The 18765-nt window shown below is 47.9% G+C and overlaps 1 non-coding gene across 1 annotated transcript; it reads left to right on the top strand.

Annotated features, from left to right (window-relative positions):
- The first annotated feature begins 13888 nt into the window (after positions 1–13888).
- On the top strand, positions 13889–13960 carry Trnat-ugu (transfer RNA threonine (anticodon UGU)). The gene has a single exon. It is a non-coding gene; the product is annotated as a tRNA-Thr (tRNA).
- Positions 13961–18765: the final 4805 nt, after the last annotated feature.

Genomic DNA, 18765 nt, shown 5'->3' with positions numbered 1-18765 from the left:
AAAGTGCTCCCAAATTTAATTCAGCTGTCTCACCCCTGATATATATATATGATGAGCAGAGCGACATCGTTTCAGGAAGCGGACTTCCCTTCATCAGAGTAGAGTACAGATTGAGTTCACACTTAGTTGACGCTGTTATATACACACGATACAGCAAGTGAGAGGGAAGTGCACTGGAAAAAAAACTTGTTAATACAATCGGATTGTGGTTGAAGGGCCGAAAAAAATCCTGAGACGAGGGAAGTGCGTAAAAAAAATACAAAAAAAGAAAGCGACGTTTGAAATCACGTGGTTCAACCTTGTCAGAACGCTACACTTCGGTGGTGGTGGTAGGAGGAAAGGGAAGTAAACATAAAGGCAGCGAGAGAGGGTATTTCGAGTCGAACTTCGCGTATATCCATATATAATGGGGCAGCAGAGAAAGAAATCAACTCAAAAAGCTGTTTAGAGCTACTGTCGAGAGTCCGGGGGTAATACAGGTCAAGAAGAGAAAATCGACTGTCTTTTCTTGGTCTGTATTGCCCCCGCTCGAGAATAGCAAAATACCAAACAATATCGGTGATATACTAAAAATAGCCGAGGAATTTTACGCAAAACTTTAAGCTGCTGGCCCTAACTCAAAGACAACTTTTGCGATAACTGGCGTCGGGAAGGTTCCGCATGTTGCGAGAGATGAGGTAGCACCGGCTCTCAAATCAACGAAGAAAGGCAAAGCTGCCAGCCGATATATTAACAGCGAAACTGTTTATCAAATTGTTGATTCCGGTGTTTCACAATACTCAGTACAACAGGAGGCGGAGGAGGAGGAGAAAAACGAGCGGAAAGGCCGAGAGGTTATCCAGTCTTAGAGTCCGGATTGCTTCTCGACACTGGGGAAGGGGTGTTAACGGTATGAAAGAGAGGGCCGGCGAAAAAGAGGAGATAGGAGCGGGGCTGCCATAACAGAGGCCCTCGCATGCATGTAGCGTGTATGCATATATATATATATATATATATATATATATATATATATATATATATATAGAAACATAGGTCGGCAGTATACAACGCCAAAGGAGGCATAGGGGTGTGGTTAGGCTCTTTTTTTTTACTACGGGTAATGAATTTAACATTTTTTTTAAATACAGAAGAAAGAAAGAAAGAAAAACACGCGCCCAGAGTGGGGACCGAACCCACGCCTTTCGATTAGATCTCGAATGCCTTACCAATTCGGCTGAATTGGTAAGGCATTCGAGATCTAATCGAAAGGCGTGGGTTCGGTCCCCACTCTGGGCGGCATTCGAGATCTAATCGAAAAAAGTGGGTTCGGTCCCCACTCTGGGCGCGTGTTTTTCTTTCTTTCTTTCTTCTGTATTTAAAAAAATGTTAAATTCATTAACCGTAGCAAAAAAAAAAGAGCCTAACCACACCCCTATGCCTCCTTTGGCGTTGTAGACTGCCGACCTATGTTTCTGTATTGTCTCAACGAGCCCCTCATTTCCTTACTACATATATATATATATATATATATATATATATATATATATATATATATATATATATATATATATATATATATATATATATATATAAGTATTCAGAACGTTGGATTGGGAACAGGTGGGAGTAAGGGTTAATGGAGAATACCTGAGTAACCTCACATTTGCTGATGACGTTGCCTTGCTAAGTAACTCGGGGGACGAATTGCAAAGCATGCTTTCCGCACTGGGCGAAGAGAGTAGAACCGTGGGCCTGAAAATTAATATGCAGAAAACTAAAGTAATGATCAATAACCTCGGGACAGCACAGCAGTTTGAGATAGGTGGCGAGGTAGTGGAAGTGGTAAGCGAATATATCTACTTAGACCAAGTTGTGACCCCAGATCCCAACCATGAGGCAGAGATAATTAGAAGGATCAGAATGGGGTGGGGTGCATACGGCAGACATTCTCAGATAATGAATAGCAGCCTACCATTGTCGCTGAAGAAGAAAGTGTATGACAGCTGCATCTTACCGGTACTCACCTACGGGGCAGAAACTTGGAGGCTCACTAAGAGGGTACAACTTAAATTGAGAACGACTCAGCGGGCAATGGAGCGGAAAATGATAGGTGTAACATTAAGGGACAAGAAAAGAGCGGAGTGGGTCAGGGAGCAAACTGGTGTTAAAGACATATTAGTAGAAATTAAGAAGAAGAAATGGACGTGGGCAGGGCATGTAATGCGAAGGCAAGATAACCGCTGGTCATTAAGGGTAACAGAGTGGATCCCTAGAGAAGGCAAACGCTGCTGGGGGCGGCAGAAAGTTAGATGGGCAGATGATATTAAGAAGTTTGCGGGGATAAATTGGTCACAGTTGACACAGGACCGAGATAATTGGAGAATAATGGGAGAGGCCTTTGCCCTGCAGTGGGCGTAGATAGGCTGGTGATGATGATGATATATATATATATATATATTATATATATATATATATATATATATATATATATATATATATATATATATATATATATATATATATATATATATATATATAGTGAATTCGAATAGCAAATGAGGGGCTCGTTGAAAATAAGACAAAAATAAGGGTTGGCAGTCAAGAAAACCTCGGAAAACAAAGGGGAGGTTATTGTAGGTCATTGAAACAGATATAGAATTTGGAAAGAAAGAAAGTGAACAAAAAATGCCCGCCAGGTGGGATCCGAACCCACGACCTCCAGAATACCGGTCTGGTGCGATCTGGAGGTCGGAGGTCGTGGGTTCGGATCCCACCTGGCGGGCATTTTTTCTTCACTTTCTTTCTTTCCAAATTCTTTATCTGTTTCAATGACCTACAATATCCTCCCCTTTGTTTTCCGAGGTTTTCTTGACTGCCAACCCTTATTTTTGTCATATATATATATATATATATATATATATATATATATATACAGCAATCCGTCGTTATAACGAAGTCAGCGGGACGGCGAAATATTTTGTTGGTTGTTGTTGTTGGTAAACTTTATTGACACACAAAAAACAAAGAAAAAGACCCCCAAAGTCCGGGGTTCTGAAAGGAAAAAAAATTATCTATACAGACGGGAGAACCTAAACGAACGTGAGCCACCAAAGCTCGCCACCAGGCCACTCGGTCTGTTCCCTCCGGTGGCGCGAGCCAGTCTTGGAGAGAAGAGGGAGGAGGTGTAAGGGATTTAAGATGAATTGCGAGTGATGGTTGCGAACCAGAACAGTCCCAAAGAACATGCGGCGTATTGGGAAAGCCAGAGCACTTGGAGCACCGCGCAGGGCTGCGATGGCCTTGTAGTCGATGCAGTATGTGCGGAGTTGGAAGGCTGTCCGTTTGCGCTTGCCGGATAAGACAAGCATCTGCCCGGGGTAACAGGTGAGAGGGAGACGGAAGAGTCTGCCTATCCCTGATTAACTGTTGCACAGTCTGGCGTCGATGGAGACGGGCTTGTCGCGCTTGCGTGGGTGGGTGGAAAGGATTTGGCCACGGCGTCTCCGAGTCTCCCGGTTGGGACGGAGCACGGGAGAGCTGATGCGCCAGCTCGTTGCCCGGAACGCCTGCGTGACCAGGAACCCAGTCCAGCACGTAGCTAGTACCAGTGTGTTTGGCCAGATGAGTGTGGAGTGCATGCATAATATTGATGGGAAGCGTCTGCTCCTGGAACAAGCGCAGAGCATACTGACTGTCGCTGAGGATCACGTGGTTACCAGGAATGGCTAATGATAAGATTGCGTCAGTTATTGCTTGAGCCTCTAGAGACAGGACGGAAGGAACGGCCGAGTATCTTTTCTGCAAGGGCGGGTGGGTAGGAGGAACAACTACTGTGACCCCGCGTGCGTCTTTGGATGAGAAGGAGGCATCTGTGTACGTCACTGTTGCTAGATCACCATAGCGGTAGCGAAGAGTGCATATTCGAGCTCGACGACGTCCTGCATGCGAGGTTGCGGATACATTGATTGGAATGGTAGGAACTTTTATGCGAAGGAGTGGATACCAAGGGGGGTATGTCGCTGTAATTTCGGGTAACGAAGCTACCTCGTAATGAAGTGAGGATAGGAGAAGACGCCCATGCCAAGTAAGCTGGAGACGAGTGTGTTGTGCCGCCAAATGAAGATCAACTTGATCTGACAATGATGCGAACGGCTGAGCAGCCTCCAACTTAGCGAGGGGGGTATATCTAGGTACCCCTAGAGCCAGGCGGGTGGCAGGCCGGAGGAGCCGCTCAAGCTGGGATCGCTGCGATGACGTTAATTTTACGTACGGCAGTGCGTAAAGAACGCGAGTATATATTAGAGAGTTCACAAGTCGCGTAATATCGTGTTCTCGTAGGCCTTGGCGACGTCGGGTCAGCCTGCCGATTATGTGAGTTAGTTGGGTAATTTGAGCCTTACATCGATTGAGCCACTTTAAGGCCTTCCCATTATCCTGTAGGTCGAAGCCGAGGACGCGCAGCCAGGCCTTACGTGGAAGAGGAATGTCATCAATCACGAGTTCTACTTGAGAGCGTTGGTCGCTAGCTTTAGCCCGCAAACGCTCATCAGTGACCACGAGGTACTCAGACTTCTGCGGAGATAGTGTGAGACCTACGCTTGACCCGAACGAGTGGACCGCATCAATTCCAGCCTGAAGTGTGTCGGACAGTGCAGCTGGGCTGCCGGTAGAACACCAAAGGGTTATGTCATCGGCGTACAGTCCAAACGAGAGATTAGGAACGGAATGTAGCATACGAGGCAGGGGGCGAAGTGCTAAATTGAACAGAGTAGGGGAAAGGACAGATCCCTGAGGAACTCCTCTGGTAGGAGTCCAGGGGGTTTGGCGGTAGTCCTCTAACACCAAAGAGTGTAGTCGTGTGGTCAGAAAATTGTGGATGTAGTTGTACAGTCGGGAGCTAGGCGTAAGTATCCGGATTTGTTCAAGAATTGCAGAGTGCGAAACTGCATCAAACGCCTTTTGGAAGTCTAGACTCACGATTGCTCTAAGTTGGGCTGCGCTCGGATATGCGTACACCTCTTGTTGGATTCGCAGCAATGTATCCTGTGTTGACCTGTGAGCGCGGAACCCAGTCATAGTCCAGTCAAAGGATTGGCTATGTTCAAGAAGCCAAGTGAGACGATGCAGGACCATACGCTCCATCAGTTTTCCAACACAGGACGTAAGTGAAATTCGGCGTAGACTGTTCAAAGCAAGTGATTTGCCTGGTTTTGGAATAGGGCGGATGTTAGCAGTCTTCCACTCAGGGGGGATACAGCCTGTTCGCCATGCTTCATTGATGAAATGTAGAAGAGTTTCTAGAGCGGAGTCCGGAAGGTTCCTTAAGTGGGAGTATGTAATCAGGTCCGGTCCTGGTGTTGTGTGTCATTTGCAATCGGTGAGTGCAGCGCGGAGTTCTGCGAATGTAAAATCTGCGTCAATAGGTTCTTGAGTGGGACAAGTGACAGGATGAGGCGGCGGAGGCAAAGAAGGAAAAGGAAAGAAGGAAGCTTGAAGTTCGTCAGCCAAATGAGCCAAGCTAAGACCTGTCTGCAACCGCAACGATGTGATGTGCGTGGATCGCCGTGCCTGCCCGGACATGGAACGGATAAGTTGCCAAATCCGAGTTGTATGCAGTGTTCCACTCAGAGAGTCAATATTTGTTATAAGCAGTGTTTCGATATAAGCGACCACTCGAAAAAAGCTAATGCAGTTGAGCTTTAATTGCACCACAACTGCAAGGAATTAAAACACAATGTATTCAGTGAAGCACCGCTTTATTCAGGTCCATAAAAGGCAGTGAGCTTTGGCTGTTTCAAGTTATTGCCGGGCGCGAGTAACCCCTGCTCCGATTTGACGAAGCATTGCATGAGGCTGTGGTCGCCGGTCGCCGCTCATAAAAGTGGCAGTGGCTATGGCCAATTTACAGGGGGGGGGGGGGGGGGGGGGGGGCGTGCGGGCGTCACGGAACGCTACACGAGTGTCGCGCTGGAAGGCGCTGCTAATGCCGTGGTTCGAGTCGGAGATTGTGTTTGTTGCACTCAAAAAACAATTAACCGCTCATTTGGGTGCGCAGCGCAATCATGAAAACTGACCGGTTTTGCACTAGGGGCTTTGCATGATCTCTGGGAAATTTTTCGCCGAGGTGTGCAGCAGGGAAGTTTGCAAAACAAGAATTTTTCGCGCCCCGTTGTCGACGAGACTGCTAATTCTACGGTTCGAGTGTCGGTGCTCGCGGGCTGTGTGCAGCAGCTGAGCGCCGCAAAGCCACGCCTACGCGCTCACTTCACTAGGAGCTGGTCACGTCACACGCACGCCGCGCTTTATGTTCGACTCGAAACGAGGCAATCGGCGTCGTGTTCATAATCCGCTGGAACCTTCTCGCCCGATACAGTTGACTTGTCATCACGATTTCTGAGTGCGGCCGCGACCTGGCGTTGTCGGTGTGCGGCGGCCACGACGCATGCGGAAATATCGCAAAAGAAAACAATAGTAAAAGAAACTGAGAACTTTCTAATCTAGAAATCCGGCTATCAGATTCCTTTCGCCTGTTCAGATGCCGCTTTCCTCCGTTCGGGCTGAAGATAAAAGCGCGGCGTGCGTGTGACGTGAACACCTCCGAGTGCCATCAGTGCGTGGGCGTGGCTTTGCGGCGCTCAGCTTCCACACGGAACCCGTTGCGCACAACTGGAGAGCTGAGGTTTTGCTCTCCAGTTGCGCGCAATTGGCAAACAAAATTTCTCTGCATGCAGTCACAATTTCGCAAGTCTAATAATCGATACGGGATGGACTTATGATCCTCTACAATTTCCTCTTTACAACCAAGCACCTAACTAGAATAACTGAAAAGTTAAGCAACAAATTCTAGTTAATTATTCTTCTAAATAGCACTTGAAAACCGTTCTATATCGCCCGCCACGGCCCATAATCACTTGGGGCAAAAAAAAAATTACTTCCGGTAGCCTATTTTATCAAATTAATTAAAGCCTTGCCTGAAACACCCTGTATGGAGGACGTCGTCGACTTCTGCAGGCGTGTAAATCCAGTCATGACCGAAAGCGAAAGATTAAGCCTATTCTCAAGGGCATTGAGGACGAGGCCTTTCAAATGCATGCTGCTGAGCAAAAAACCCCCACAATATTAGCGGCGTCATCAACTGGTGTCTTATGACGAGCGCCGCCAGCAACGCATTTTCACGGGCCAACGCCCTTTGCTTGAAGAACCGCAACGTGGGTCGCTGCCTGCGTTGGTTGCTTCTCCTGACCCCTCGCTTCTTCTACCTCACATCGAGCAGTTGGTGCGATAAGAGGTTACGCGTCAGCTGTCCGTGCTTCCCTGTGCTCCACAGCCATCTTGCCCGATGCCTCAGGTTGTCCAACGGGTGATCCAAGAGCATGTCGCCGAGACGATCCCTTCCGTACGCGAACCAACACTTGCTCCCGCACCCATTCTTTAAGCAGTGGCGGCGCCTGTCGCACCGCCTGTCGTGTCGGCTATTGAACCACACGTCGGAGCACCCATCACCTACCCGCCACGGTGGCTCAGTGGCTAAGGCATTGTGCTGCTATGCACGAGGACGCGGGTTCAATTCCCGACGGTGGCGGCCGCTTTTCTGATGGAGGCGCAAATCAAAAACGCCCGTGCGTACGAGATTTCGGCGCACGTTAAAATTAATCCAGAGCCCTCCACTACGGCGTGCCTCATCGCCTGCGTTGCGTCGGAGCGTTAAACCCTACAAGCAATCAATCAACCCATCACCTACGCTTCCGTCGTCGCAAGACCACCGCTAGCATCATTCCCATACTTTGCATGTCCCGCGGAGCAGCCAGCGGGACCGTATCCTCGAACGGCCCCTCGGACCCCAAATTCATGGCGCACCCCTGACAACCGCCCAGTCTGTTTCCCTTGCCGACTTCCGAGACATGTGGCTCAAGTCCTCCTCTTGTGCCTAACAACGTGATTGACGTTACTGTAGTACCGTAGAAGGTGTTCCCGCGTTCGCTCTTATCGATACTGGTGTTCCCGTTTGAAGACACCAATGTATCTAGGCTTGTGAGACTAGTAATATTTTAGTTCGAAGCGAATTCGAAGCGAATAGTCCATGGGGTCGAATACTTTCGAAGTGAGTTCAAGTAGTTGTCAGGTGTCCGAAGAACAAAACTTAAAGTCGTTCTCTGAAGAACAAGTTTAAAGTCGTTCTATGATTTTTTTTTATTTCTGAGGTAACAACGTACAAAGGATCACGGGAAACCATGTGATAAAATATCTTAACCGGTAAAAAAATTCTGTATATAGACTCATTGTAGAAGAAGGTGTTCCCTTCTACACAGATAACAACCTACAACACACACATGCATAAAACAAAAGAAAAAATCATGTCGTAACATATTTCAAGCACACAAATAATGGCATAAAGACTAGCAGCTCCACATGCAGTGAAGAAGGCGCTGCCTTCTACTAGTTAAAGGCTACATCCCACACAGAAAAAAAAGAAAATCGTTTGATAACATGTTTCAATAAAAAAAATATCAAGCTTTACTTGCAAGTAAAAGCTGTTCCTATACAGTGAACAAAACGAAAGTCAAGAATTCTCCTGCATAAGAACTAGTTGCTCCACATGCCGGGGAATCGGTGCTCTCTTCTCCTGTCGAATATAACTTTTCATTTGTTTGCGTTGCTGGCACTGAAAGGTACCTGTGGGCTACCTTTACACGGTATGGGTGAAGGTGGCTGCCTGTGCTCTTCAACCATTCGAGCGAGTCCTCACGCGAGGAAGGAGGGGAGCTCTCAGGTAGCTCTATACATCATCTTTCTTGGAAGGACCAGACTTCATAGAACCATCTGTCGCAAAGCTTGCAAAGTCCCCACCACCACCACCACCACAGAAGCACACACAGAAGAACCTTCGGAGTATTCCCTCTGCTGCTCTGGTGAGAACCGCGCAGCTCACTTCTTCTCTGCCCTCTGCGCTAGGGCCTCAGATGTCTGGATAGCAGGAAAACGTGCCTTGATGGTGCGTGCCAGACTCATCTAGGCAGTGTCCACTACTTGTACTCGGGGACTTCAACGCTCCACACCAGCTTTGGGGGTACAAGTATAACACAAGAAAAGGGCAGAGCGTGGTGTCAGCCATCGAAAACCTCAGCCTCAGCCTCCTGAATGATCCCAACACAGGGACTAGCACATGTCGTGACACAATCCCAGACCTCTCTCTGCTATCGGGACAACTTGATGTTAGATGGAGTAATACTCAAATAAATCTTGGCTCGGACCACGACGTTATCCACCTCCTCCTCCGACACCGGGTTTTTAAAGCCCGCACCGAATTCGCCCGTATCACCAATAGGGATTCATTTCGGAAATCCCGCCTAATTCGGTCCTCAGACCCTCACCAACCATTTATGGAATGGATAGAAGACCTCACTCGTGATGTTAAGGCTCACACACAGACTGTAGCCACGTCCTACCAAACCCCAAGTGTGGACGCAAAGCTCATACGCATATGGGAGGCGCGCCACGGCCTTACCCGCAGGTGGAAGCGTCAGCGCCATAATAGAAAGCTTCGTATGAAGATTTCACTGCTCTCACAACAAGCCGCTGAGTACGCTCAGAAGTTGAGCAGACAAAACTGGCTCCAGGTGTGCGACACGTTGCAAGGCACTCTTACTACCCGCAAGACGTGGCGGCTACTACGCCATCTACTTGATCCCCTCACCGGCAAAGGGGAATCGAACCGAAACATGGCCCGCACCATTCACGCGTACTCTGGAACACCTGACCAACTCATCCGGGACCTTCAAGACAAATACCTACAAAGAGATACAGCTGGCCCTCCGCTACCATGCACAGGCACCCCCAACAAGTCCCTCGATCGGAATATACAGCTTTATGAACTCAGGGCTGCCTTGGAAGAATGCAAGAAAAACAGCGCCCCTGGACCCGACCAGATTACTTACAAGGTCCTCGCCAATCTTGGGGACGAAGAACAAGCGACCCTGCTCACTCATTTCAATGAGTTCTGGTCGTCTGGGAAGCTTCCCTCGCAATTGAAGACTGCTGAAGTACGTTTCATACCCAAGCCAGGTAAATCCCTACATATCGACAACCTCAGACCTATTTCACTCACCTCCTGTATTGGAAAAGTATTGAAGCGCATTATCCTCGAGAGAAATCCATTCCTCGCGTAGATGACGTCCTCGATTGCTTGCAAAGCGCCGAGTTCTTCTCTTCATTGGATTTAAGATACGGCTATTGGCAAGTGCCTATGGTAGAATCAGATCGTCCCAAACAGCCTTTGCCACGCCTGACGGGCTGTACGAATTCAACGCCATGCCATTTGGGCTGTGCAATGCGCCAGCTACCTTCGAAAGGATGATGGACAGCATACTACGCGGCCTGAAGTGGAAAACATGATTGTGTTACTTAGATGACGTAGTCGTGTTCTTCTCTGATTTTGCGACCCATCTTACCCGCCTCGAGCAAGGGTTCAGCTGCCTTGCCACAGCGGACGTACTGTTAAACTTGAAGAAATGTCTGTTAGCTGCTCGATAACTTACTATTTTAGGCCACGTAGTGTCAAAATACGGTGTCCTCCCAGACCCAGCAAAACCTCGCGCCATGGCAGAATTTACCAAGCCGACGACAACGAAACAACTTCGCAGCTTTGTCGGTCTTTGCTCTGACTTGCGGCGCTTTGTCCGCAATTTCGCCGCCACGATTGCGCCTTTGACGAAGCCCCTCGGTGGTAGCAACGAGATCGGCGATTGGCCACCTGTCTGCGACAAAGCCTTCGATATATTGCGCCACCTTCTCATATCACCACCGGTACTACGACTTTTCGATCCAAACGCTCCCACGGAAATTCATACCGATGCCAGCGGTGTCGTCCTGGGCGCAGTACTAGCGCGCAACGCAAGACCGGATTATAGGAGGACGTCGTCGCCTACGCCAGCCGTACGGTTACAACAGCAGAAGTCAACTACTCCGTCACCGAGAAGGAATGTTTAGCGATCGTTTGGGCTATTACGAAATTTCGCCCTTACCTCTACGGACGCCCATTCGACGTAGTGACGGATCACCACGCCCTTTGTTGGCTCTCTTCGCTAAGGGATCCCTCTGGCCGCCTCTGTCGCTGGGCTTTAAGGTGCAAGAACACGACATACGAGTTGTATACTGGATCTGCCGCAAGCCCACAGACACAAACGCTCTTTCTCTGCGTCCTCTAGAATACGACGCTGACGATTTTTCTTGTGTGGATTCCACTCCCACCACCCTTGATATCACCGACATGGCTGCTGTGATCACGTCCTTTCGTTCATCACATATGCGTAGAATACGGCGACGCAGACGGCTAACGGATTTTCACCGTTTTTTTCTCCTCAGCGGGCGTGAGCCAACCTGCACACTGGACACGGTCCTTGTATACAGCCCTTGCCCCTCTGAGTGCACACCGATTTCCCAGATTTCGCGGTTCGCCCAGGAATGCCGCCAGCTCGCTCGCTCATTTACTTCTGAACACCAGCAGCCACAGAAATCTCGCCATGACGCGTCCAGTGCACTACACGATTTCTCGCCGGGCTCCCTTGTTTGGCTTTGGGTGCCATGTCCCACTCCAGGCCTATCTTCGATGCTCACGGCAAAATAACACGGTCCTTACCATGTTATAAAAACCACTTCGCCAGTTAACTATACCGTCGAGTCAGTTATTCCTTGCTCGGATCTTCGACGCCGCGGACGCAAGACTGTACAAACATGTGCAGCAACTTAAGCCCTAGTATGATCAGCTTGTTTCGTCGTCATCATGAGTCGCCATGATGGCTCCCTCTTCTCGCCGGGAGTGATTGTAGCGAAGAATATGAACACCAGAATATGAACACTTCATCGTCGCTTCCGGTCGCTAAGCATTCATCTACCACACATATTTCCATAGCTACTTCAGCTGATCGAAGCGTTCTGTCATATTTGTGGTGTTGCACGGAGCTTTGAAACAATGAAAGTTGATTTTTCCAGCAACTAAGTAATTCATATTCAATGCGGGAGCTAGGGATTATCGCATCATGTATTTAAATGTTTGAATGAACCAGGCAGTCAATCAAATTACATAAATCGCAGTTCACAAAGATTACATCTAGTCATTATGTTAATTTTTGGTCGCAAAACTCTAGAAGGCAAGGAGAAAGAATGGAGCAGGTTCTATACAAATTTCGTTAGAGCAGAACATTTTCGTGGCTGTCCAAAAAAAAAAAAGGAGAAAGAGAGAGAGTCAAACAGAGAGAGGGAGAGATAGATAGATAGATAGATAGATAGATAGATAGATAGATAGATAGATAGATAGATAGATAGATAGATAGATAGATAGATAGAGAGAGAGAGAGAGAGAGAGAGAGAGAGAGAGAGAGAGAGAGAGATTTTAACTGAACTGTTCTCGCGCTTCAGAGCGTTGTAGTTCTGGACAAGACCAAGCCGCGTCAGGCGAACGCTACCGATGTTATCAGCGGGCCCCAATGTGTCACTGTCGCCAGCTAACTTTTATCCGGTTTCTTTCGAACGTCGCGCATTTTCTCCTCTTCCAGCAGCTCTTGCAAAAATAGATTTGCCAATTTGGTATAAATATTTGTGGCTGAAATGTATATATATATATATATATATATATATATATATATATATATATATATATATATATATATATACAGAAATAAGAGTTGGCAGTCAAGAAAACCTCGGAAAGCAAAAGGGACGATGTCGTACGTCATTGAAACAGATAAAGAATTTCGAAAGAAAGACAGAAAGTGGAGAAAAAATGCCCGCCAGGTGGGATCCGAACCCACGACCTCCAGAATACCGGTCTGGTGCGATAAACCCGACTACGCTACCGGCGGGACGATTTTCCCCTCCACTTTCTGGGGTATTTATGTTTAGGTATTTTTGTTTCCTGTGCTTGGGGGTGGTAGCCAGCGCCACTCGGAGTACTCGGGGTGAAGGGGACCTTCTTTTTAACCCCCTGGCCGTGACTCGAGTGTCTACGCCATGTCGAGAGTGGGTCCAAGCTTCCTATGGCACCAAGACTGCCATAACAGAGGCCCTCGCTATGCATGTAGCGTGTATGCATATATATATATATATATATATATATATATTGTAATGCAGAAGATTGGCAACGTTCACCGGAATAATCAAGACCGTCACCAATCCCCTGCGGGAGATGTGCGCCACTTTATCGTCGTCGGTAGCAGAAGCCGAATATGGAAGCCGCACCGCCATCGCCTGGAGCGACGGGGTTCTCTCTCGCTCTGCTTCCTCCAAGCGTTGACTGTGCTCGGACTGTGCTCGGCCTGTGCCCTCCTCGTCTTTCGCCTACACAGCAACCCTTGAGGGTGGCTACCACCCTCAAGCGTCAGATACAATTCTAGTAAATATAAATAGCCCAGAAAGTGAAGGAGAACACAGTCGCCCAGATAGCCGAATTGGTAAGGCATTCGACATGTAATCGAAAGGCGTGGGTTCGGTCCCCACTCTGGGCGCGTGTTTTTCTTTCTTTCTTTCTTCTGTATAATAAAAAAATGTTTACCTCAATAACCGTAGTGAAAAAGAAAAAGAGCCTAACCACACCCCTATGCCTCCTTTGGCGTTGTAGACTGCTGACCTATCTTTCTGTATTTCCTCAACGAGCCCCTCATATACTTACTATATTATTCTGCGAAAGCCTAGCGAGGGTCTCGGTTCTGGCAGCCTTGATGCCTAGGTAGCATAAGAGGGCTTCCCGTCAGTTACCCGCTCATGACAGGCTGTAGACGCTCGAGTCACGCCCCGGGGGTTGAAAAGAAGGTCCCCTTCTCCCCGTGTAGTCAGAGTGGCGCTGGCTACCACCCTCAAGCGTCAGATACAATTCTAGTAAATATAAATAGCCCAGAAAGTGAAGGAGAACACAGTCGCCCAGATAGCCGAATTGGTAAGGCATTCGACATGTAATCGAAAGGCGTGGGTTCGGTTCCCACTCTGGGCGCGTGTTTTTCTTTCTTTCTTTCTTCTGTATAATAAAAAAATGTTTACCTCATTAACCGTAGTGAAAAAGAAAAAGAGCCTAACCCTAAGCCTCCTTTGGCGTTGTAGACTGCTGACCTATCTTTCTGTATATATATATATATATATATACATACATATATATACATACATATATATATATATATATATATATATATATATATATATATATATATATATATATATATATATATATATAACATTTCTCCGCACGGGCATGATCTGTCGGACCGCAGTGCTCGTGCTTGCGCGCGGGCGGCGGTGCCTGCTGGCGCATGCCGTTCGCCGCGTTTCGCGCATGCATTTACTGCTCCCGGCCTGGAAAACACGTGCGCGGGTTCTTGTGTGAAGCATTCGCACGCCGCGCCATCTGGCGGGTGAAAATTGTGGTCTCCCCGCAGCCGCCGCGGCCGGGCTTCACGGCGAAGCCCAACTCGCTCGTCAAGAGCAGCTTCAATTTCTTTCCTCACTGCATGCGAAACGCAAAAGAGGAGCGCGGCTGCCGGAGTGAGGCAGAAATGAACAGGTCGTTACCGGTGGGAACACAACCCTGGCAGAACACGCCCAAAGCATTAGAAAGGTTTCGAAACGAAGGCGCGCGCCCGCCGGCTCCCGCGCGGAAAATCTTAAAAGGGCCCACGGCGCGCCTCGCAGTGCGGGAGTTTGCACGCCCTGAAAGCGTCGACGCAAGGTGGGGAGAAATGGGCGTCAGAAAAGGACACACGGGCATGAACACGTTGCCATTGTGCGCGCGCATCCAGGAGACATCACTAGGTCGACACGTCGCGGTCTTCGTGCAAATACATGCCTGCGCTTAGAGGGCGATATTTCAAAGGCGATGTTAGCCAGCACTTCTGGCGGTTCCAGGGCATGAATACCATGGTATTGAAAAAAAATAAATGTCAAGAGTATGTAGCAGCTTAAGTGTTGGTGTCAGTGTCGGTTGTGCGTGCCTCGACAAGTCTTCCTGTGTGTCCGTGGGTCGTCAGGTGTTAGCTAGGCAGCGGACTCTAGTTCACGTTGGGTCCTAACAAGATTACGTTGTGTCTAAATAAGGTAGGAAACGTTGGCCGTACCTCAGTGATGTCTAGTGAGTGCTTATGCTGTGACTGCTGGCTGTTCGAAGCTTTCGCCCTGTCCGCCCCTCCTTCGGCTGTAACGTCTTTTCGCTCTTGGTATCACCAAAGATTAAACGGGAAAGTTTTCCTCGGGCTCCTCGTCATCCCTTCCAAGTCACCTTTCTTCGTAAGGAGTAGCGCCATAACCAGGAGCGCAATTCTGAGTTGTTTCAAAACTGTCTGTTGGTCGTCTGTTTCCAGTCGTATCGTGGTTCCGGTTTCCGAGCATCTGAGATGCGCAGAAACCACCTTGCTTGTTTTGCGTCGCATCAGTGCGCTCAAAGTGGACTCATTAAATCGGGCAAGAAATATGAATCGCTCCCCATGGTCGAATTTGTCAGCAAAAAAAAAAAAAAAACCCCTTCGTAACACCCGCCACTGACTCTTATGAGAAAGAGAATCACAACCATGCTGGTCATTCTGCCCCTCACGTGAGTGACCATGAGGTCATCCTCCTTTAGTGGTGGGCAAACAATGAGGATGACGTTGGGGCGAATACACGACGTAACTTGCGCTCCCGAACGCACGTACTTTTCTTTAACTTGGAGCAAGGCGTACAACCTTTCAGTGATACAAATAACACAAAAAATGTTGCCAAACAAAGTTAAGCGAAGCTTCGACATTCATTTAGTATGTGTTTTTCTAGTATCGTGTCCGCCTAGTGTGTAGGCTTAATCGTAGTGCTGTTTCTCGCTTACGTCACTTCAAGAAGTGGTACCTCTTTCGGTTGTTTTCACGTCCGTCGTTAGGTATTCACGTCAGCCTTACGTTACCCGTATCAAACAATTTTCGAGCCAGTAGTTTGTAACAAAATTCTTGCTGCCACCCCTGTTGTGCCGTCTTGCGCAGTGATGCGTGGTCATATGAGGAACTGTTCCATGTCGGGTGCAGGTGCACGGACGTAGAGGTGATGTCAGCGCGTGCGTCAACGGACACTTGTGTCTTCGCTTTAGAGCTACCTTTCGCTACAAAGTTGGCTGTGCCACAATGCGCTTCTCGTTTCTGGCGGACGTTAGTCGACGACGCACACACGTATAAACATTCCTACCCCCCCCCCCCCCCCCCCATCCTTCATGTCGACAGCTTTTGCCGTAAAAACACACGCGAAGGGTTATGGCGTCCCATTATTCTGTACAGATGCTAATTCTGATTTTCGATACGTGGTGCTGCCGGTGCACAGACGTATGCTTTTTCCTCTGCACGCATACCGTATCTATAGCTTGTATTCACTGGCGAGGCACGCATGCAGGCAACCATGTGTGTACGCCGTTGCTGGTTACGTTGGAATATGCGGGATGGCGGTACTTGTCCGAGCTAAGCACATGATTTGTGTAGGACGTTCCAACCTATACCCCGCTGAACGCAAAGTAACGCCTCGACTGCAGTGTGAGTGCGATTATTAACATCTCTGTTGACACCACCGGTGAGAATAGGGTTGAAAGGAGCAGACGACGCACGCCGGTGATGTTTTTTTTTTTTCGGCGTGCGGGCGCAGTGGCACAAGCCGCGCCATGTCCGTGGCCGTTTTCAGTGTTGCCAAGCGAAGAAATACCACCTATACTTCGTATATTTCACGCACCCCTTGGTGACGACCAGTTTTAATTATGCTGTATTGCTGGACAATTGGAACATCACCACAGCCCAATAAAGGCCAGCCAAATGGCTACCGAACTAAATTTTTAGGGAACACGCATGTTCATGCGGTCTCTCATGGATGCAAAGTCTAGGTTGCCGACACAACAGCACCAAAAGAATAATTGCACGTTTTATCCAACTACATTGCGGCTGTCAGCATACTGGAGGGGCAGTGTGCATATTTTATAGAGTTGATTTGAGCGTTCCACCAAACTCTCCTGTGGACGAATTGTAATTAGGCAACCAGACCTTTACATGAATGAGAGACGGCGTAAAGATGAGCACTCGCGGGGTCGTCCTTCTGCGGCTCAGATACTCTTCAAGGCTTCATTCATGCACGGTACAGCGACTGAATCGCACGCAGTGGCAGAGACGCTTGTTCAGGCAAATTAAGGTGAAAACCTGGCTTCGAGATGCTTTTTGCCGGTCAGGCCGCTGCCGACTCAAGCAGCCTGACAATCTTGCCGCGAATGTCCGATCTCAAGTTAGGGCTCGAAACGTACTGCAGCCTATAGTAAGACTCCGCAAATGAAGCGTATCGCTTCTTGCTGCGGAGCAGCTCGTGTGATGGGAAAACGTGAATTGGTTCCGCTGTTTGCATTGGTAACATTTGGGAATATTAAAAAATGATGCGTCTGCAGCGTCATCACTTCTGTTTGAATCCATGGATAATAGCGATTCAAGGATAATATGGAGGTTGGAACACCTCTGCATGTAAGAAGAGTTAAGTGTTCCAAACTCGTTCTTGGGAATGACGATGTTGCCAAAATCTCGAAGAGTAGGTGAATTGGCTACCGCTTCTGAATATCATTGGATCCGAATTGTAGATCCGAAAAAACAAAAGAGAGCCCCTATGAGTTGCGAGAAAACTTATTAACCAAGCCAAGATCACGAACGAACTGTGGTAACCAAAAAACTGTCTTCCAAAATACCTGATGTGTTGCAGGAACACCCCGCGATATTGGAAGTGTTAATTTCAGGAACAACGCTATCACAATACAAGAAATTTATTAAACAGCTACTCTTTTCTATTGGACAGCTTTTATGGTATCATTGTAACTATAAGCACAAATTTAATATTGTACTACCACGCGTTGCGGAAGATGTTTAGTATTTGTATTTCTGTTTTCGTATTTTGCACTCTTTGTTTTTTCTGTCCCTCACAATTATAAACAGTTTGGCGCAAAAATTGTAACCCTGCCTTGTTGTATCAGTGTGTGCTAGTGTCTGCTTTTCCTTGTAAATATTCCTTGAAATTTTATTTCTTTGCTGCATCGCCTGCTGCTGTAAGGGTGGCATGGCCTCAGTCGGGCAACTGGTTTGCCTTTAGCCACGCCCCCTCCAAGGCAATGTTTTGTAATATTGTCTTGAATAAACTTGGAAAGAAAGAAAGAGTTTAAGCAGTAGGAAAGCTTCAGTACACCCTGTATATCGGCTGTTACGTTGATATGGTGCTCATCTCGTCTTTCGGTGGAAGAGGCGTCAACAGGGCCACAGCCTAAAACATTTTTTCCGGGGAGGGGGGGGGGGGGGGTAATGGGATCGGAAGGGAGGAGTGTTGAGGAAAGAAACAGTAAGTCGCACTTACGCGCTCCCTGGAAAAAATTTCGATGGGAGGCGGGGGCGGGAGGTCCAAAACCCCCTTGAAATTTTTTCGACAACCTCCTCACCAGCTACGTCCCTGGGTGTCAGTGTAAGAAAAGAATAACCATGTTGCTTCCTATAAAAGTTTCATGACGCGTTATAATATCGAGGAGATGGATGAAAAATTCAGGGACGGATTGTAGGTTCAGCTTTTTATAAAACAGCAACGCAAGAAGTCCGCAACACGAATTTATTATAAAATATTTATTGATTGGAATTATTTAGTTGGCCGTTTAATCACACTTGGCCAGTCCCCCTCTACGCGTTTTATTGTAAGGGTTTTGTTTTTCAAAGAACGTCACCTGCGCCTCGCGTTATGAGCACTCCAATCCCGGCATTGACAGGCGGAGCTGCAGGAAGGAATATTGAG

Source organism: Haemaphysalis longicornis, unplaced genomic scaffold, assembly GCF_048455015.1.
Source record: "Haemaphysalis longicornis isolate Haplotype H1 unplaced genomic scaffold, Haemaphysalis longicornis Haplotype H1 scaffold_1, whole genome shotgun sequence".
NCBI classification, from domain to species: domain Eukaryota; kingdom Metazoa; phylum Arthropoda; class Arachnida; order Ixodida; family Ixodidae; genus Haemaphysalis; species Haemaphysalis longicornis.
Note: the sequence above shows the minus strand (reverse complement) of the source record. Positions and strands in the feature narration are given on the sequence as shown.